The following is an 8371-nucleotide window of genomic DNA, read 5'->3' as shown; positions in this document are numbered from 1 at the left end:
TTTTTATGTAAGACTCCTATTCATGCCAACAAATTCATCAAAAGGAAGGTTGGAGAGCTGTAACTTAGAAGTCTCTTCTGCAAATATTAGTAATAATTCAGTTTAGAACAGAAAGTGATGAATTTTGAGAGCAAGGACGTGTTCCACTGCAGGCTACTTTTTTTTTCCTCTCTTGTATTCGCAGTAGGTTTCCACTGCAAATCACAAACTTATTGTAATGGTCTTTTCATCAGAGGCCACATTATTACTGTTTGGACAGACACTACTTGCAAAAAACCCCAAAACCTACATCTGTTTTTTTCTTTTTAAAAACAGAGAATTCACTATTGTGGCTTGGCAGTCTTACTTAAGCACAGTAGTCTTGCTACAAATGAGCAATTCAATGAGCAAGGAGAAATTGTCTTGTACATTAATTACTTTAATATGTGTCAATCAAGAAAGAGCTCAAACATAAAACGAGTTTTAGCTAGTAAACAATTTTACCCTGTTGCCTGACTGGAATTATTTTGGTCATTTGTCACATTTTAAGGATATAAATGATTATAAAAATAAATGCTGCATAGTACAAAGTTTACTCTATTGGCAGAACTATTCAATTTTACTTTAATTTCTATAAATATTAAATTACATCTATAAATACTAAATTACAAGACTGTCCAGTATGTAGATATTCAGCATTAACAGAGATACTAAAAAGAAAAATATTGTTTTGTTTTGCTTTTTTCCTTTTCTTTTTTCTTTTTTTTTTTTTGAGAGTACTTAAAGTGAAAAGTTTATTAAAAATTTGCCTGAATTTGAATACAAAATTTAGCAAAATAGTTTTGTTTTAAATTGACATCATACAATCAGACTTTCCACTTCTATAATAAGCTGATATGACTGTTGAATTCTGGAAGTAATGAATGCACTGTTTGGAATTCGAATACAGCACTTTTTTAAGCTTGGTTGCTAGGTGCACATATTTCAGATTACAAATGAACTCAGTTGACACCTCATTCTTGAGAAGAAAAGCTACTGCCCAAGTAATTCATTATTATGATTACATTAGCAGAAAATTAAAAGCATGACCAGAAAACCCAACAGGAATTCTTATGGAAAATACTCACATAATTGGACTTTTAGTAGGGGAAGACCAGAATGCAAGAAGTAACAGCATTATTTTAGGAAATTAGATGTTTTTCTGCAGCATGCCTGTATCTTTAGCAATTGCTGAGCCTCTTGAGAAAAAAAACTGAGTAGTTTGTATTAACCTACTGGTGTGGTTAGCTCAGTTCTGTACATTTCAGCAGGACCTCTCGTGATGATTATCCAAGCCCTGGGATAATTGGACTCATGACTTAAGGTTGAGGTATTTTGTATGTTTTTATGTGGTGTTTTTTTGTTTTGTTGTTTTTTTTTTTTTAATGGAAAAATGTAAACTTTTAAAAAGTAAAGGGGATGCAAGAGAGTTAGCAAACATGATTTGCATTTTGAAATATGAGTGAGAGAAGAAAGTGAGCTCCTCATAGTTCAAAGTAGTATGTGAGAAGGAGCAAGATCAAAGGAAAAGGTCACTGTACCTGAAACAGTGAAAGGAAACCACAACAGGGTAGCTGAGGAGAATTATCTTGCAGAGGAAAACTAATGCAGAAAATTTTGTCACCGTACTATGTTCTCACTGCCCAGCTCAGTGTCTTTTTCAAAACACCCTTTCTGCTGCTCAGATGGTGTTGGGGAGCTCAGGACTTGTGTCTCAAATACCCTAAGGAAGAGCACAAATTAGATACAATAGGTAATTCACATCTCAGAGCTTTTGTTTAGAGTTCCATGTCTTAATGGAGTGGAGCACTGTAACAGGCATTCTTGACTTATCCACGTTTTTTAACTTTGACAATTGAGTATAATTGCACCTGGGCAGAAGATGATGCTCAGTAGAGATAAATTCTTATGCTGAAATTCAGATATCTGGTTGTTATGACTGTCCTTAGAGAAGGCTGAAGAATGATTGTATGACTAAATCTCTGATGGATCCAAGCTGGAAGTCTGAAAATATATGTGAAGATCACCCCACTCATTTCTTTAAATAGACACCTTTTTCAAGGAAATACATACTTGGAAACAGGTTGCTGTTACTCCCTGAAAGCAGTACAGCAGTCAATGAAAAAGATTGATGTGACAATGTTTGTTTTACATTTAGCAGATCAGGCACTTAATAAACTAATCTGAATATATGAAGCAGTTATCACATTCAGAAGCTGAGTTTTATAATAAATGCTGTAGTTTGACACTAAATTTTAACATTTTATAACAGAAATTAAGTGAAAACAGTGGAAAAAAATTGGCTTTCTTGAATTTCTGTTTCTGATGCATAATTAGTAAAGCTATTGGTTCTGTTTCTTTTTGCTGTATGGTCTTTTATGGAGGTTACAATGCTTCCACAGGAATAATCTTCCTCTCTTGTTAATCAAGCTGTGTATCATTCCCCTCTGTCTCTTCACAAGTACTTTTGATCTACATCATGTTTTTAAGAGTCACCATTTTTTTTGCCTTTTTGGATATCTAATAAAATATTTGCATCTCTTTTATTTTCTCCATTTTCCTTTTCCTCAGTGTGCTTATTCAAACACTCCTGACTCCCTGTTTTGCTTATGTCCTTTTTCACTCTATGCTTGTATTCAGCCCCGTATTTGTTTGGCAAATTATCTCCTTCTCTTGTTACATCTGTTTTTTTTTTCTCCTCTGTTTCTTTTTTAAAATGACACTCCTAATAGATGTGAGTCTTGAAAAGAAATAAAAAGAAATCTGGAACCAGAAGTATTCAACCTCAGTGTTTGATTAAGAGTAACAGTCAGTTTAATTCAACACTATAAGTTTCCCACAAATAATATTCATTCATGAGTTTATTTGACGTTTAGATGTCATTGGTTGAACACATCTGTCTGTTATCCCCATACTGTGGTCCTGAATTTAGTTTTTTAATTCAGGTGTTTATATATGTCTTCTGAAACCACAAGTTCCCCTGCCTCTACCTCTTCCTTCCCCACACACACATTCTGTGGCTCTGCTGGCTGAAGTACTATTTGTAGTGCTCTCTCCTTTCTCTGAGCCATCAGTCTAAAAAAAAAAACCCAGTGCCTGGTTTATTTTAGCTTTATGGATCACTTATGGAAAGACAGAAAATATCTACTGATTGACTGTGTCACATGAAAAATAATGGTGGTGATGCTGTTGTTATGACAGCCTAAAGACATAATCAAGACAGATTTTCTTGCTGAAAACAGTATCTTTTATTAGACCAGCTTGTACCACTGGCAAAATTAGATGAGTTTTTGGGCATGTGAGTCCTTTTTCAGGTCTGAAATAGAAGCAGAAGTCTTCAAAGCTAAGTACAAGTTGAGCACATTGTCTTAACACATTAGTGCTCAGACCATCTCAAAGGGAAAGTTAAAGGAAGGAACAGTAAGAAAAAGAAGAGTCTGAGGAAAAGATACATCAAGGGGAAGATGGGGAAGTTTTTTTCTCCCAGAAGTACTGACTCTGAACTCATTGGTTTGGATATCCAGCAGATTTGTCAAAGCACCCAAGTTTTTCTTTGGAAAATGTTGTAGGAATCCTCAAGGGTCTGGCCTAAGATATTCAAAATGCAGTGGTTATCTTCTGAGAAATACTCTCTCCCTGATAATTGCGGAACTTCTGTGCTTTGCTTGTGTATGTTCTTTCTTTCAGCTACCCTGCAGTTGCTTAGTTTCACCTGCATAGTTACCCTCAGAGCCCTCAATGCACCTGATAAAAGGTCCCAGAATTACAGGCATCAGATTTGACTGTTAAAGCATATTTGTTGTGCTGGTAGTGGAGAGATGTTGGTTAAGTGTTGTGCTTGTGAAGGGCCTAAATTCATTTAGTTTGTTTTGGCCACAGGCAGCTTGCCTCTCCCAGTGGGTTTAGTGAGGCTGGGGCCTGTGCAATTGGAAGGCAGGATCTGGAGAGACCTATTTCAAAAGAGGATTGTTTTCTAACACATCTTTCAATGTTTGTATGTGTGTTCCAGCACATGAAATTTCAAGTGGGAAGGATGTATAAGGGCGTGATGATCTGCTACCACTACACTACTTCAAGACTGTGCATGTCCAACAGTTGGAGCTGGTTTTCTATTTGTAACAGACAGTCTAATAAAATATATTATTAATAATAGAAATACGTATTATTAATAATTATATGCACTTGCTTTTAAAAAATAAGTCCTAACATTAAAAAAAATAGGATAAATGATGTTAAGATTAGCTTTTGTACAGTCTGTGTCACCATTTGCCAAGAATGTTGATTGCACTGTAGTTAAAACAACATTTATGAATCACTCCGTGGGGGAAGATTTGCTTCTAGAGTTACATTTAAACTTTTCCCTAAATCTTTTTGTTTAGGAAGGAGTGCAACATGATGATCAGTGTATATGAGCCTTGTTAACATTTGTTAACCTCATCTTCATCAACCTTTTTCACTTCTGCTACCAAGGATCTTTCTTGGTGACAGTGGTGAAACACTGTGTCCATAGAGTCCAAGTGAATAGTGTACACTGTCCTGTTCACTGTAGGGAATCCAATCTGTGTCCAGATAACCAGACAACTGTGCCTCCTCTATTTGAGCAATGATTCACAGTCCACTTCTCCCTGGTTTCCCATAAAGCTGTCTCATATCTTCTCTTTCAGCCAAGTATTTTCCTCAAATCCTTGTTCCCCAAAGCTCCAGTTGTATATTCTGTCCCTACATGACCATGGGTTCCACAAGAGGGAAATCTCTAGAGTTTCATCAAGTACATAGTATAGGTGGGTAATTGGCTTTTGTGATATTTGTAGCATTAGTATTACAGCAAATAATATCAGCAATATTATTTAGTATTAAACATTGGAAAATGTACTGAAGTAATGCTATGAGTACTTGTAATTTTTCAGGGTTTAGAGATGACAGTGCTTTTCAGGAAAACTTCCACAAAGCATCATATTTCTTAGCGGAGCACAAGGGAAAAGAGCTTGTAATTATTTGGCAAAGGGCAGTGAAAATGTTCTCACTGTGTCCCATCTGAGAGAAGGATCTGAGGAACCTGCAGTTGGGGCAGAATTTTTTCTAAGTGTTCATTGGGTGATAAGAGTGGAAAGGAGAGATTGCATTCAGGTAGACCATGAGTTTTGAGAAGATAAAGGTAACACTTCCTCATGGGAAAATAAAATAATAAAAGTAAAAAAGGAGCATGGAGCCTTGCAGCAGTTCTTGATGTCCAGTGCTTCCTGAACTTGAAGATTTTCTCTCTCTACTTCTCACTAGAAGCCAGACACTTCAAAAGCAATTCATAGTGTGCAACTGTCTTATTTTCAGCTAGAACATTATATTTCCAAAATGCCTTTCCTTTTTTTCATCCTTCAAAATCACAGAAAACATGAAAAAGCCTGAGGTTTTAATAATGGCCTCATATGCTGCTGTTTTCAGCTTTTAGAGGATACTAATTTAAGGCTCTTGGATAAAGGCTCTTGTGACCTGTACTTCATAGTCTGATTGTAAAATATTGAGCAGAAACCTTTTGTTTTAAAATTGTCTTCTTTCATGTCAAAACTCCCCACAGTGTTTTCTATACCTTCCAGCTGGCTCTACCAGAATTGTTTCATTCTTTCCCAGTAGAGACATATATTATGGAAAGCCATTTGTAATGGTGTATGTTCAATACAAAGTATAATGTCAGGTAAATTCTTTGTGGAAAACTAAATGTCTGCAAAGCAGCAGTCCTCAAGAACATACCTGTAGCTCTCCCTCCCAGGGTGACAGCTTCGAGGATCCTCTCACATTTGCCCCCAGTCACCACCGTGCTCAAAAGCCATCACCTCCCTGAGTGATATTTCTCTTTGGTCCATGAAATCATCATTCAGAATATGGAATTATTTTTCAGAATATGTCTGGGTCATTATATCCTACATGGGATGTAGAAAAATGGTTTCATTCCAGACGACCCCCCCTTATAAGTTTATGAAGTATTAGGATTTGTCATCTGGAAAAGAGTTTTTTTTCCCCCATGTTTAGAAAACAACAGAAAGCATCCAATTTTGTTATTAGCTGAGAATACTATGCAATTCTCCAGTAAAGCAACTGTTAAAATTTCTTTTCCAAAGAAATGCAATTTACACTAGCATTTTGCCATTATTAATTATTAATAATAAATAATAATTCTAAAGTAGAAAATGAAGTATTAATCAGCAAGGTTTAAAAGGATGTTGTACATTATAAATATGTAGTATTTTAAAAATAAGGAAAGATTTCTTCACTATTTTGTTTTTTGTGTTTGCAGCTGTAGACTACACATTCAAATATAGGTGAAACAAACTGCAAAACATCCTTGGTGACAAGATAACAGGGTAAGATTTTCACCACAGACAAATTTTTCAAATGTTCTTAGACCCAGTTTAATCTTTGTTCATGAGAGAATGAGGAGGAGGTAGAGGGCATAAACTCAAGTGTACCATTTCTGTTTTATGTAGCTACATCCAGCTTTAGCAGGCATTAATTTATTTCAATCAGCATGAATCTTGGCAGTTGTATTTAGTATATTTGGCTCAGAATAATCTGTTTAAAGGCAGAAATCTTGAAGTGCACTGCAGCCACACTGCACTGTGAACTGATTACCTGAAGAACAGAAGGCTGTTCAGACCTTTAAAGACATGGCAAGCCATAGAAAACTTGTTTCATCGGTGCGCTTTGGGGAAGCTGATGACTCAGTACTTGACTTTCAGCAGTGTTCATCTTGCACACCTCTGTGTGCAAATCCTTCACATTCCTTGTTTAACCAAGCTAGTCTGTATTACCAGCACACAACAATATTACTGCTGGGTATCTCAGTCACGGATTTTCAAAGTGCTATTGCAACTTGTGTGTAAACAGCTTAAGGTCTGCTGCAACACAAAGTCTTCAGGGGACTTAGCCAGTCACCCTCTTTATGCTCACACACTGCTCAGACTAATGTCAGTGACTAAATAAATACAACTGACACCTCTTTATCAGACACTTTATTTTTCAAAGGCTAGTAGAAATTAGCTTCTGTGTGTCTGACAAGTGGGAAGTTCTTGCCTTCACATTTACAACCTGGCAAAGAAAGTCAAACAGATCAAGTGTCTTGTCAAGGACGCACCAGAAGAGAGTGAGGTAGCTGGGAAGAGCTATTTTCTGCTATTGAGTCCATGTGCTTTAACCCCAGGATCAGACAAATGAATGCAGGCAGAAGCCTGACCTGGAAATAGCAGATTTTCAGTTAAGTTCACTAATGAGGATTTTAATTAGTTGAGTAAGTCAGCGTGAATACAATCAGTAAACCAAGCTCCATGACCTAGCAGCCTACTTCTTTCTGAAGGCAACTGTACTGTAGAGAAGTGGATATCAGGCCTTTCTCAGCCACTTTTTACCATTTATTAGCACAAGTCCAGCTTCATTACTTAGTATCTTAATTCATTTTAAATAACATGGCCCTTCTTAGAGTGTAAATCCATTCTGAATGCTCTCATCTGGACTGGGATGGCCACCCATTTCCAACAAGGGCTGGTATGGCTCTGTGGTTCACTTGTGGGGACCTACTAGCCCCATGTCTCCTTCTTCCCTGGCAGTTGGACTTTTCCCCTCCCACCTCTCCAGGCTGTCATTACTTCTCTTCATCTGGTCCCAGCAGTGGCCCTCCCTGGGTTGCAAAGGGAACTTTCCACTCTGGGCCAGTGGTTGTAGGAGAGCTCCCTCCACAGCATTGCAGGACATGGCTGCTCCTTAGGTAAAAACAGCTAAAACAAATCTTTCAGCAGATTTCACTCCTCACTCTGATTCTTATTTTTTTAGCACATTACCATTGTGAAAATCTTGGCACAGTCTATACTATCACAGCTTGAAATTAATCTAGACAATGTGCCCATAATATGTCTATGTTCTGTGGTAGAACAGGGTCTCTATCCTTTTAAAGTAGCATGACCACCTGTGGAAAGTATTCTTCATCGGGGTGATTTCTTATGTCCCTGGTGTGAATTGATGCTTACAACAACAGTCAGGAATGCTTTTTAGCTGAAGGTTTGTGAATATGCAACAACACAGTGAATTTTGAATTTGCAAATAGCTTAAGAAGACGGCCTGCATTATAAACAATAGGCTTGCAACAATCACAAGTGCAATGCTTTGTTCAAACCCTGAACTTCCACATCCCACAGAGCTTGTAAATAAGACTGAGTGAAGGGGGAGAGGAGGGCTGAAATACAGCTGGATAGAGATGAGATAGCTGACAGGCATCAGGGCAAGGAAGAATTAGGAAACCAAGACAGGAATAGTAGGAGAAAGAGGTAGCTTTATTACAAGCTCCCTAGGAAGATAGAATACCTGCACA

Source organism: Camarhynchus parvulus, chromosome 2 (assembly GCF_901933205.1).
Source record: "Camarhynchus parvulus chromosome 2, STF_HiC, whole genome shotgun sequence".
Taxonomy (NCBI): domain Eukaryota; kingdom Metazoa; phylum Chordata; class Aves; order Passeriformes; family Thraupidae; genus Camarhynchus; species Camarhynchus parvulus.
This window is presented reverse-complemented; position numbering follows the sequence as displayed.